Source organism: Rutilus rutilus (genome assembly GCF_951802725.1).
Source record: "Rutilus rutilus genome assembly, chromosome: 4".
In the NCBI taxonomy this organism is placed as follows: Eukaryota; Metazoa; Chordata; class Actinopteri; order Cypriniformes; family Leuciscidae; genus Rutilus; species Rutilus rutilus.
In genome coordinates, this window is record NC_140212.1 from 27,001,190 (window position 1) to 27,015,051 (window position 13,862).

Below are 13,862 nucleotides of genomic sequence, written 5' to 3' on the forward strand. Positions count from 1 at the left end.
CAATGTATGTCACTTTGGACAAAAGTGTCTGCCAAATGCATAAATGTAAATAACTGTAAATGTAGTTCAGTGCACTGGTAAGAGAGTCAGACAGAGTGAGACTTAATGGACTTAATGGACTAAAAAAAAAACCAAAATTAGTAATACAAATTAAACCGACACCTCGTGTTTAGTAATGGATATGTAGGCTACATTATATATATATATATATATATATATATATATATATATATAATACTTGATACCACTTTCCTAAAAACATTGCGTTTGGTAAAGTTGTGTTCACGTTGCATTTACACTGTTTTGACAGTATGCGGTGATTCGAATCACTGAATTATTATGCGTAACATTTGATTAAACTGACTTGTAGTTTCTACAAGCTCTGTTTCTCCATCACCACTCGCCAGTGACCGAATTCGTGTTTACAATAAACTGATTCACGACATTGGGAGAGAAATGAGACGCACCTTTTCTATTACTCATGTGTGAATGCGCTTTACTGACAGAAATAACGTCCATTAATGTTAGATAAAGCATTTTGATTTAGATTTTTTAATCGATTTAAATATTTTAAATGTTTTAAAACACAAACCTTTCTTCAGCTGAACCACAACAGATGCACGGGCGGGTCGCACACTTATGATGTCATGATGCCAAAATAAAGGCCCTGCTCACACGCTAAAATCACAAAAGTGCATAGATTATATAGCAAAATAGATGTCAGAGGAATTCAGAGTTGAATTCTTTGTGAAATATTAACTACTATTGAAAGAGTGTGATATTATGTCTAAACAGAAAACCTGTAATTTTTAGGGTAAAAAAAACATAATAGACTACTAAATATAATCAAAATGTAAATAGTGACAGATGTGATTAAAACCAGAGTTCATAAAACAGTTCATACATCACACTTCAGTACTGAAACACATATAAAAGTGTTTTTTCATATATTAAAATGTGGACATATTAAGTTAGAATCTAAAAACTTTTTTCTAAAAAATGCTTTAAAATGTTTTATACATTATACAATATGTCATGTTTCCAGTATCAAGACAGGCAAATAAAAAGGTCAATGAACAACATTTTTTAATTTTGTGTGTGGCACAAGCTCTTCATTCAACAGAATCTCTGCTTGGAGATAATTACCCGTGTCATTTTGGCTAAATTAAAGATAAATTATTGTGTAAGAATCTGCATATGTGGTGCATCCAGAATTTAACAGTTCACACACAAACCTTATAAAAACATTTGTCCTCTGGTAAAAAAAAAAAAAACTGTAGAATGTTTTAGATGGTGACCTCTCAGTTTAGTGCTTAGAAAATCAACAATTATTAAACACATTTAAAGGTGTATCTAGTTTTGAGGGAAAGGGAATCTAATGTGCAAACTTTTTGTTTTAATGCTGTTAGCATATAAACATTGGCGTAAAAAAAACAAAAAACATAGTTGTATTCTAATATAAGAATTCTCAGAAATAATTTTAACTGATTTTTTTTTTTTTTTGAAGAATTTATACATTATTAATGAGTTTATCTCCCCACCTTTCATCACATGAGATTATGATATGATACTGTGTTTACTCAATGAGCAGCACAATTCTGCTAATTGAAATTCATATTTTTTTTCACAGAGATCACAAACAAAACTAAACTAAATAACATGTAGTTTACTACAGGTTCTGACAAAATGTTAGTTGCTGCAGTCTAAAAAATATTTGATTGATTCAAATTCTCTCTATTTTTTTATCTGCTTGAATGATCGATTTAATGACTCGCTCATAAAGACTTCACTTGTTTCATTACTGGAATTTTCCTGTAATTTAGGAATTAGATTGATGGGGTGTTTGACTCAACATAGCGATCTTTTAATGATTAATCATGCAGAGCTCTGTCTCATTAACGCAAGTCTCATGTCTTATCACATTTTCTGTTGTCACATATATTAAAGTATTGGTTTCTGTTCAGATGTTCTGCTAAAATCTTGGTTCATCACAGTTTATTTGCCTGAAGTGGTTTGTTCTGATGAACATTGGCTGCAACTGCAGCTATTTTGGCCAATCATGAAAGTCGACTGAGCAACCAACCATAGAAAACTCTGCTGCATTTTTTATACAATTTTTTTTTATCGTGCTATGTTTTTTTTTGCTTAATTCGTATTGCTTAATTCATATTCGTAGGCTATTGAGTGAATAAAATTTAAAAATGCTTTTCATTTCTTTAAAAATCGAACCAATTAATTTGAACTGGAACGCCTCCCCCCCTCAAAATTAACTACCCAGACTCCGTCATTTCCAGGGCCCGGTTGCATGAAAACCCTTAAGTTGAGAAAACCCTTAGTTATAAGGTTAAAAGGATAGTTCACCCAAAAAATAAAAATTAGCCCAAGATTTACTCACCCTGAAGTCATCCTAGGTGTATATAACATTCTTCTTTCAGACGAATACAATCAGAGTTATTATATTAAAAAAATGTCCAGGCTCTTCCAAGCTTTATAATGGCAGTGAATGGGTGTCTGTCTTTGGAAGTCCATCATAGCGCATCTATTCATGATTAAAGTGCTCAACACATCTCCAGGGATTAATAAAGGTCTTCTGAAGTTAAGCGATGCGTTCGTGTAAGAAAAATATCCATATTTAAAACTTAATCGACTAAAATAACTAGCTTCCGGCAGACGGCCTTACGCATCGATTTATGCCAAAAGAGTAGGCTAATACTAGCCTGATGTAGTCATACTCAGATTCTAGTCAGAATATGAGTCTGATACTGCTCCATTGGGCTGTGATTATGGGGCGTTTCAACCGAACCAGGAAAGAAAATGCCTCTGCACTCAATTGGATAGACCTACAACCAATCAGAGCAACGGAGTAAGTGACGTATGTTTTTCATTCATGTTTCCGATCGACAAATGCCTTGATCACGGTCAAAATCTTTAACAGACGTGATGGCGGAATCTACACATTATGTTTTATAAACAAAGTTCGGGAGGAGCACGTTCAAATAATCAATCCAATCAACTTGTCATCAAACAATTACCATGTCTACCCTATCAGCATGAGAGGAAGCATATATTTATTCACTCTGTCAACTCACCTAACATTCCTTGACAGTTTTCAGCATCACTCCACTCACTCTTGGCTTGTTCTTCCACAGCCTAGAATAAGGGGGGAGTACTTTGGGTTCGCGCCGAATACCGAGTCCGGGGCCCTCTCCTCGGACAGCACGCCAAATATGCATTTATTCTAGACTCGGTCGAGACCAAAAGCCATATTTGGCAAGACCAGTGGCCGAGACCGAGACAAGTCCGAGTCCGAATACCAGCGAGTCCGAGACCATAGAGTCCAATACCGGACTACAGCTACAAGATCGAGTACTACAGCCCTAGCTCAGGCTAAGGAGCTAATGGTATATGCACTGTGCCAAGTGTCTCGCGCTAAAGTGACAGCTGACTTGATGTAAAGCCAATAGTTAAAGTTCATGTTTTTGTCCTTCGAAATACTATAATAGTTCAAATACATAGCTAACAGCGAGACTGTGTGTGTCGTGATGCTGTATTATTCTGCTAGTCAATAATTTATTATGCAGTAACTTATAATATTGCTCTGAGCATGTGACAGTGATTCATGCGCATATATGTCAGTCAGCGTGGCATTGCACATCAAGTTCGTAGAGAGTGTAGCAAATAAATATAATATATATAAATAAATATTAATAATAAATCATAACCTGTTATAATTAATTATGAATATTTGGATCAGTCAATAGAATTAACTTAATGTAGTAAAATGAATAGTACAATCAATTGACCTGTATGTCCCATGAACACTCAGTGTTAATTGTTTATTAATTCTAAGAAATTTTCATTTGCAGGGTGAGAGAAATGTCTTACTTACTATACAGTACTACTCAGAATAGGTAGTCAAAATGTAAACATCATAAATTAAACTTTATTGCAAGCAGAGAATCAGAACCAAATATGTGTACGTATTGTTAAGTTTTATTAACTAATCACAAACATAACTAATTTAAACACACATACACACAATCACACATACATGGGTAAAATGGTGAGTGACTGAATGAAACCGGAAGCAGGAAATGGAAGTATGAAAAAGATACATTTAATTATGAAAAGAACCATCAGCTTATTATTTTCAAATCACCTCATTAAATGTATACAGTGGTGGTCAGAATTAATGGCACCCCTGTTAAATATGATCAAAAATGGCTGTAAAAAAATAAACCTGCATTGTTTATCCTTTGATCTTTTATTAAAATGTTTTGCAAAAATCTATCCTTTCATTGAAGTAAAAGAATTGAAAGTGGGGAGGAAATCACATTATGAAATAAATGTTTTTCTCCAAAACACGTTGGCCACAATTATTGGCACCCCTAGAATTTATTTACGAGTAAAATATCTCTGAAGTATATTCCCATTAATATTACCTTTATTTAGCACACCAGGGTGACTAGGAACATGAAACTGTCTAGCTATGACTTCTTGTTTCACAGAAGTTTAAATATGACGAATACACAAAGGCCATCACAATGAGTAAAACCAAAGAATATAGTTCTGATGTGCATCAAAAGATTGTTGAGCTTCACAAAATAGAAAGTGGCTGTAAGAAAATATCTAAAGAATTGAAAATCCCCATTTTGACCATCAGGGCAATAATTAAGAAGTTCCAATCAACTAAAGATGTTACAAATCTGCCAGGAAGAGGACGTGTGTCTATATTGTCTTAATGCTCGGCGAGGAGGAAAGTTTGAGTGGCCAAAGACTCCAAGGATCACAGATGGAGAATTGCAGAGATTACTTGAGTCTTGGGGGTCAGAAAGCCTAAAAAAAGTTATCAAACAACCCCTACACAACCACATGTTGTTTGGGAGGGTGTCAAGAAAAATCCTCCTCGCTCCTCCAAAAATAAACTCCAGCATATTCAGATGTCAGACATGACTGGAACTTCTAAAGGGACCGGATTCTATGGTCAGATGAAACAAAAAAAAGTATTTTTGGCAGCAAACCCACCAGATGTGTTTGGTGCAAACAGGGATAAAAAGTACCCCATGCCTACGGTTAAATATACTGCTGGATCTTATATGTTGTGGGCCTATTTTTTTGCTGGAGTTCCTGGACATCTTGTTCAGATACATGGTATTATGGATTCTAGCAAATACCAACAGATAAAAAATCAAAACCTGACGGCCTCTGCTAGAAATCTTATAATGGGCCTTGGTTGGATCTTCCATCAGGACAACGGTCCAAAACAAACATCAAAATCAACACAAAAATGGGTAACTGAGCACAAAATGAAGCTTCTGCCATGACCATCCCAGTCCCCTAAACTGAACCCTATAGAAAATGAGTGGGGTGAACTGAACAGAAGAAGCACCAACATGAACTTGTGAATCTGAAGGATCTGGAGAGATTCTGAATGGAGGAATGGTCTCTGATCTCTTGTCAGTTATTCTCCAAACTCATAAGGCATTATAGAAGAAGACTCAGATCTGTTATCTTAGCAAAAGGAGGTTGCAAAAAGTATTTAATAACAGGGAGCCAATAATTATGGCCAGCGTGTTTTGGAGAAAAGCATTTATTTTATAATGTGATTTACCACCCACTTTCAATTCTTTTAATTCAATGAAAGGTTAGATTTTTGTGAATTTTTTGAATGAAAGATCAAAAGGATAAACAATGTAGATTTATTTTTTACAGCCATTTTTGATCATATTTACCAGGGGGACCATTATTTGTGACCACCACTGTACTTGCATGGCCTTTGCAGTGAAAGCATTTCGTGAAGTTCCTGAAGAAGGATTTTTATGGTTCCATGAGTCGCAATCGATTTCTTCTGCATTGAATGAAAAAACAGGAGAAGGGAGGAAGAGTTGATGGTTGGATTTGCAATTGACTTCTTCTGCATTGAATGAAGAAATTGTGCCAAACTCCTGATGTTGTCATTGACTCTGTTGTGGTTGAGAGAGTCCCTCTGAATGAGCACATGACTGGTTGTGAGTCAAGGCCTGCTACCCTGGTGCAGCTACGAGAAGGTACCAAGAAGGCCAAGAGAGGGAAGGGCTTGTGTAGAGGCCATATAAAGCACCTCTCAGGGTTGGCTTGACCAATAAGAAAGGTGGAATTTCCAAATGTATGACTCTGTCTCAAATGTGCTCATTTGCTTGTGCAGCTGGATTGGTCGCTGATGAAGAAACTATTAAAGACTATTAAAGACTCTTGTAATACTAATATGTTGCGCAACTATCAACATATATCGTCATATACTATCGACTATCGACATCGTCATATACACAATCATTTCGACCTTCAAAGTACTAATTTATAGAGACCAAACATGGTATAACTGAGGTTACATTGACTGTTGGTACTGAAGGGTTGGGATCAGAATCCCTTGTCTCTTCAATATATATCTATATATTCTTTTGAGTCCTTACATTATTCCTATAAAATTAATAATCAAGTCTAAGCATCATTTCTATATTCAATGAATGATTCACATGTACTTTTAGCCATATGTTGCTGTGAGCGTTTTACCAGTGTCTTTCTAAGTGCATTCTTATGTCTGTGACTAATCTTTGTTGACCTTAAAGAGGACCTTGAAAGAACGGGCTCTTTGTATTGGTAAACCAGCCACCAGAAGGGGTCAAGCCTGAAGAAGACCCTCACCATTATGTAGAATATATATATCTGTTTCTAGCTGACCAAGTTAAGGTTACAGGGGTCAAACACTACGTGGCTTACGTGATCTGATTCACAGAATTGTACTTCTTTTATGTGTATTTCTTTAATGAATGTACTGTTTTCTGAGGAGGGAATGTTTTATCAGTATGTTTTGGTAGTCTGTCCTGATAAGAGTGAGCTCAGGCCCTCTTCAACCTTGGAGGAACTGCGATTCCGTAGTGCTTTTGTGTGTGCGTTGAATGTTCTGTGCAGGAGTTAGGGAACACTGTGGTATGCGACAACAGACCCGAGACGCCTTTCTACGACCTCCGAGGTCACCCCCGGACTAATCTTGGAATTGGACAACACCTAGCTTGATTAATGTTGACTCACCCTCCTATCTAGCTATATGTGTAGAATTGTTTAGACTTTATGTTCTCTTAGCCAATCAGGAGTAGCTAACATGTATGTACTGATGTCATTTGTGCTCTTGGAAATGGGATAACTGGTGTGAGATTTTGTGTATGGTAGAGTTTCTGGCCTGCGACCTCCTCGAGAGACTATGACGCCTGACTCTACCGATGAAACTGCAAACTATTCTTCAGTACATTTTTACTTATTTGATTGAACCTCACGACTCCTGGTCTTCTTTCATCATATCTGGTCCTGGGTCTTTAAGCTGTGTGGAAGAAATGTAATATGTTCTATATGTTTGCATTTTCTTATATTTATAGAATCTAAGAAATATGATGATAATCAGATTAATGTAGTATCGATACATACCCTTATGAATATTCGTATGTGTATGACCTTGTATACGTGACTTGACAAAAAGTAATGTGTGACTATGAGTGTTGACCGAGACAGAGGGGCTCCACTCAAGGGTAGCATCTGATAAACAATGTATTAGTTATGGCTGAGAGATATCTTCATGTAGCCTCAGAAAAACAACCTTGGGGGAGGAACAACTATAAAGAATGAAGAAAACCATTTGTGGGCACACTCCCCAGACACTCTGCAGGCACAATTGATCCATATTTGTCTCTTATTCAGTAAGTAGAAAATTGTTTGCCAAAATTGTGTATGGTAGAGTTTCTGGCCTGCAACCTCATCGAGAGACTTTGACGCCTGACTCTAGCGATGAAACTGCAAACTATTCAGATGGAAGAAACACGTGAAAGTGTGTGAAACTGTAGACCGTTGTGTAAAAGAAATGTCAATACTGCTTCTCATAAATAACATGAAGACTTTACAAAGCAAGTCTTACAATTAACAGCCTACACAAACACCCGTTTGATTTATCTGCAGTGTAAAACAAACAAAATCAAACAAAGATTACAATAGAAATGCTAATTAACACATATTTGCAAAAAGAAAAGTGAAATATGTTCTGCAATAATAGCCGCTTTCCGACCAAGTAGTCACAGGAACTTAGTTCTAGGAACTGTCCACTTCTAAACAGTTCTAAGAACTACTCTCCCCCAAACTCAGTTTTGCTGTTTGCGTTCGCACTGGCCAAGTGGCCATAGGAACTGGTAGGAGGGGTAAGGGAGTGACGCAAGCACGGTGACTTTTATTTTGACGGCACGACGGACCTTTATTTTGGCGGCGCTGAGAACGCCAGAGCAAACAATGCTCGCATTCTCTGTGTTTATTAGTTAGCGATCTGTCTAACAGTACTGTTTAATATGTTACTAGATAGAACTGTAATAGAAAGTAGACAGTATATTAAAAAAAGGTTATTAGCCTATGCCTTGTGGTTGATGTCCAGTGTTGCTAGCTGGGCAGATAAACATAATCATGTTTGGCTTGGTCCCCGCAAAGTTGCGTTGGATTTTCTCTTCAGCATAAAGGTTTAGAGGCCCATCTATCACTGTTTTCCATGTTTGTATAGTTAGTTTCTGGAGTAAATATATAGGCTATAATCTGTGTGTTTACATTCTAGCTGTTTTAAAAATGGCGGGTGCTGGTGCTCCGCGTGCGTTCGGTCAATCAGCGTACACTAACGTCACGGGTAGTTCCTATAGTGCTGGTTTAGACCCTACTCTGAAGTAGGACCAAAATTAGTTCCTCCAAATGGAGTTCCTAGAACTAAAATCGTTCCTAGTTCCTGCGGTGCGAACACGCCGACATCCGGGTACTTTAGCCAATAGTTCTAGGAACTGTGAAAAGGTTCCTCCGGTCGGAAAGCGGCTAATATTGGCATGTTATGCAATTCATCCTCATAACACATCTGTAGCTTGTCAGATGCAATCAAATGGATTGTAATAAAATGCCATGATGCCATCACAATGCGTAATGACGCACAATGGCTGATCTTGCGCTCTTAGAAGATGTGGCAAATGGAAGTGTGGCAGTATAGATGTTTGGCTTCAGGCTACTATTGGTTGCTTCAGGTCTATTTATTAAGCCTATCACAGCTAAAGGCGGAGCATATATACCTGCCCTGATTGAGTCACGTCACGGAGTTTCTTCCTTGCTTTTCCTGTTCCGCATGCTGTGAAGAGGCATGCAGGAAAATTGTGTGGTCCCATGGCATGTAGGAGAACGAGTACTGTTTCCCATGGTTGATGTGTCTGCAGCCTCTTCACAGCGTGCACGTTGATTTATGGGCACTTCGGACTGCCGTGACTGGGATTCCTCGCACCCCAAAAGTGCAGCGTATTCTGCCGAGTAGCGGGGAGGATTCCGTTGTTGGGGTTACCCGACGTTCGCTCGTTGATTATGGAGCGCTGCTGTTTTGCTGCTGTCTCAACTATATTAAAACGAAAGGATTCGCGTCAATTTCATTCCACTCTGGCTGCGGCCGAACAAGAAACTGTTAGCGCTTTAATGGCGTATGCTGGTTGACAGGAGGAATATCGCCGCCCTGCAGTTTTAGCGTGTGTGTGTGTGTGTGTGTGTGTGTAGGCCACGTGCGTGTGTATATGCGTGTGCGTTTACAAGGAGAGTTTTGTGTGGTAATTGTATTTTTCTTACAAATGTTAATTGTTTAGTTAATTTTTGTATTTTCCTTTTTTTGTTATTTTGTATTCGTGTTTCGATTGTGAACTGTATTTAATTATTCTATGTACATGTGTTGTCGTTTGATGTCATTAGGAGTTGAGTGTCCAAGAGCAAACAGGGGTGGGGCTTGCCTTGTGGATTATCTTGTGCTGTGCTGTGGATGTGCACCGGTGTGAAGGTGATACTGATGTGGTTATTGCTTTGGTTTTTCTTTTGCATCTCTGGTGTTACTTATGGAGTGTTGTGGTGCTCATTGAGTGTCCCCCTGCTGGCCTCCCTCAGTCCTGTTGTCTGATTATTTTTGAGTTCTTTTGACTAAGTGTATTTATTTTTGTGTTGATGTTGTGAGGTTTGTGTATTTTGTATTTTGAACATTTTCCTTGTATTGTCTTTGTCTTGAATTATTTACTATATTTGTGTCCTTTAATAAAAAAAGGTAATTTATTCATCCACGTCTCTTGTCCTGTTAAGGGAATAAATCTGTGCAGCCTATTTATTAGGTTGGTTTTCCTGGGTTGAGAATTCCCAGGTGGCGTAGTCATTACATTAGATCCTTAGTAACTCCTCTTAATGCCACAGAAGGATTCGGAGTGAACGCATCTTCAGACAGCAAGAAGACTTGCTGGCAAACGAGGACGAGTGGCTTATGAGCCGGTTCCAACTTCCTCATGCCGTCCTGTTGGACCTCTGCGGTCTTTTGGGCCCAGCGTTACAGAGGAGCACTCGGAGGAACCACGCCGTACCAGTCCCACTTCAAGTCCTGACAACACTAGGATTCCTGGCGACTGGCACTTTTCAGAAGGAATTGGCTGACAGGTCAGGTATATCTCAGCCGACCCTTAGCCGGGTAATGCCAGACGTGTTAAAAGGCATAATAGCTTTGTCCCATGATTGCATAAAGTTTCCATACACGGCGGGTAAACAGGCAAACAAGAAAGCTCAATTTGCAGCTATGTACGGTTTCCCAAATGTAATCGGTGCTATTGACTGCACTCATGTTGCCATAAGGGCACCGAATGTTAATGAAAATGCTTTCATTAATCGAAAGCATTTCTATTCAATCAATGTCCAAATTATTTGTGACGCAGACATATGTTGCTCACTAATGTAGTAGCTCGGTGGCCTGGGTCAACCCATGACTCATTCATTTTAAGACACAGCAGTGTTGGGTACACCCATACACAAAAGAAATATATTTTCTGGATATGTTTTGGAATATATGCACATATTTGAAATTGGCCCAATAAATATATTTCATACTTATATTTCATATATTTTTGTTATATTTCAGAATATATTTCAATATATTATTGGACCATAGCTTTCAAACAAGGTATAGCATGTGTATGTGTCCTGTAGTGAGACCATTACAACATTAGATGTTTGTGGCTAATGTAGGCTAAACACTACACATCGGCCGGGCTGCGATCAGACAGGCAGACGGGTCATATAAACACCTAAAAGTCGTTTAAAAATTACCCCGAGAAACAGTGCATTGCTGTGCTGTTGGTACACACGTACATAGCACATTTGGCACAAATTAGCTTATCTTATGTGACATTTTATCAGTGAGACTTCTCTGCAGTTCTCCTCGAAATTGAATGAGGGTCCGCTAAACCGGAAGTTGGTTTACAACGGAAGTACTGGACAGAAGTAAAAGTGGGCGGGGCGGAATAAGGTCAATAGTGGAGCGCACCATCGGCCTGTTTAAGGGCAGATGGCGCTGCCTCGACTGCACTGGAGGGAGGTTATTGTACACTCCTGAAAAGGTGTGCCAAATCGTGCTGGCATGTGCTGTGCTACACAATGTGGCACAGCTTCAAAACGTGCCTCTACCCCCTGACGCCGATGGCTGTGTTGGCCCCGACCCTGACCCCCATCCCCATCCCCAGGCATTTTAGCCAAATGCTGCTGCTGTGCGCCAGCGTTTGGAAGTGATGCGTCGCTTGTGAAGAACAACAAAAGGTGTGGAACCATTATTTTTATTCAAGAATTCCCTCATTGTGCAGTTTATTTCAGTTAGGACAGTCTTGATTTCGCCCAACTCTTTGGCCACCTCTCTGATTGAGTTAATGACTTCCCTCTGCATTTCGAGGACTGGAGGGTTGAGAGCCGCGTGCCGTGGAGACGCTGGGCCCAGACAGCTGCTCAGCTGCAGCATCGGAACCACTGGCCCCGCTGGAACACCCAGCGACTGAAATAAAGATCGTTCTATATGAATAAACTGTAATCGTGTAGCCTACATACATGTGACTTGACTGCATTCATTTGACTTATTTCACTTACCTGTGTCATCCAGTGCATCTGGCGCATCAGTGTCCCCCTCCGCCTCAGTCACCACTCCACTTAATAGGGATTCCCCAATAATTGCCGCCAGTCTCTCATCAAGAGGGGTCAAGCTCCGGTGTCCCCTTTTCCCCACCAGTGCCAGACACACTCTGGCTATGGAGTGCTAGACGCTTTTTTGCATCGACTATGATGTCCGACCATTTCTTTTTTATTTCGGCCACGGTCCAAGGTTGTGAGGCTGCAGCATTAACGGCGTCTGCAACCTTTTGCCACTCAAGTGCCTTTTTGGCATTAGTAATGCCCACACTGTGCCCTCCAAACAACATTTTACTCCTCTTTTCCACCTCGCCAACAATAATTTCTACTTCACATGAAGTTACGTTTCTTGGTTTTCCTCTCTGTGTTTGCCATGATTTTGCATGTGGGCGTTTCACGGACTATTTATGGGCAACTATGGGCGTGACATGAAGCCACAAAAGCTGCGCTATATTTAGAATTGATAGTGATTTATTAAGGGAAAACTGCGTAGGATGTGCGTGCGTATGGTTTTATAAATCCGAATATTTCTGTGCGAACGCACGTCCTATGTTTCATCCGTACGCCACTTCTGATGCAAATCCTACGTAAAGTTTTATAAAAGAGGCCCCAGGTCTTCTTTCATCGTATCTGGTCCTGGGTCTTTAAGCTGTGTATCCCCTAACAGTACTATCATAATACATACTATCAAAAACATAATAGTATCAAAAGATACAGTACACAAGACAGTAAATCATTCACTCAGTGTCCTGGGGTGCATGTTCATTTATAGATCAGTTTGTCTATAAATGAATGCAGGAAAGTCTGTTTTAAGGGCTGTGGGTCTTTTCTATGGCCTCTGCTTTTTACACGCGACCACATTTTTTAGAGTAATAAAACTTCTTATCAGTGAGTAGTCATGGTAACTGAGGTCCTTCTTGCCCTAGTTGAGGGATGGGTCCATAGATCCCAGAGTGAGTTTTAAAGATTATTTGTTAAATATAACAAATAATTGTGTCTGATTTGTCTCAGCCATTACAAGAGCTGTAATTTCAGCTGATGATAGTGTTTTTTTTGTCATTGTGTTATGATTGACTAAATGTTCCTGTTGGAAGAGAACATGTGTTTGTGTTTTGAATAATTATTTGATTTTGAAACATGTTTGCAGTGTTTTGTTAGACAAAGTGTATTGTGTTAGTGTATTATTGTATTTTGAAAATTAGTTTTGGAGTTTAGTTTACAATGTGTGATTTTGAGCATGAAATTAACCGTTTTGCCAATTGTGTGTTTTAGGTGTATTGGTGCGTTAAGAGTTTAGGAAACGTCTCAGGTTACGTATGTAACCCTGGTTCCCTGAGAGGGAACGATACGTGGTGGGAACGCCCTGCGTGATTGCGTCGTGAAGCACGTGTATAATCAGTCCAATGGAAAGACGAGACGTCATTCGTGACGTCACCGACCAGGAAGCTATAAATCACCCTTGAGATCAGACTGCGCTAGCTTCTGATAAGCCTGAAGCAAGTTGATCAGGGCAATCAGGAAGTATGGCAAGGCGACGCAGCGTCTCGTTCCCTCTCAGGGAACCAGGGTTACATACGTAACCTGAGACGTTCCCTTTCAAGGGAACTCGAGCTGCGTCGAGACGCGGTGGGAACCCCATACCCACTATGCCATAATGACGATGTGCCTGTTCTGTATGAAGTACCATGCGCATACTAAGAAGCAAGCAACCTGACCCCAGGAGTGGAGAGGTCCAAGTCATAAAATCTCACAAATGTATGGGGAGAAGACCATCCTGCCGCATTACAAATGTCAAAAAGGGAAACTCCCGAAACTAAAGCCGTAGAGGCAGCCATACTCCTCGTAGAATGGGCCCG

At 39.4% G+C, this 13,862-nt stretch overlaps 1 protein-coding gene across 2 annotated transcripts in view; it reads right to left on the reverse strand.

Annotated features, from left to right (window-relative positions):
- The window catches only part of LOC311288933 (uncharacterized protein), a 48,222-nt gene extending 47,567 nt beyond the window's left edge, over positions 1-655 (reverse strand). For both annotated transcript variants that reach the window (XR_014627042.1, XM_084406616.1), the window contains exon 1: positions 593-655. The gene's annotated coding sequence lies outside the window, so the exon portion shown is untranslated. The remainder of the gene's footprint in view (positions 1-592) is intronic.
- Between the last annotated feature and the right edge of the window lie 13,207 nt (positions 656-13,862).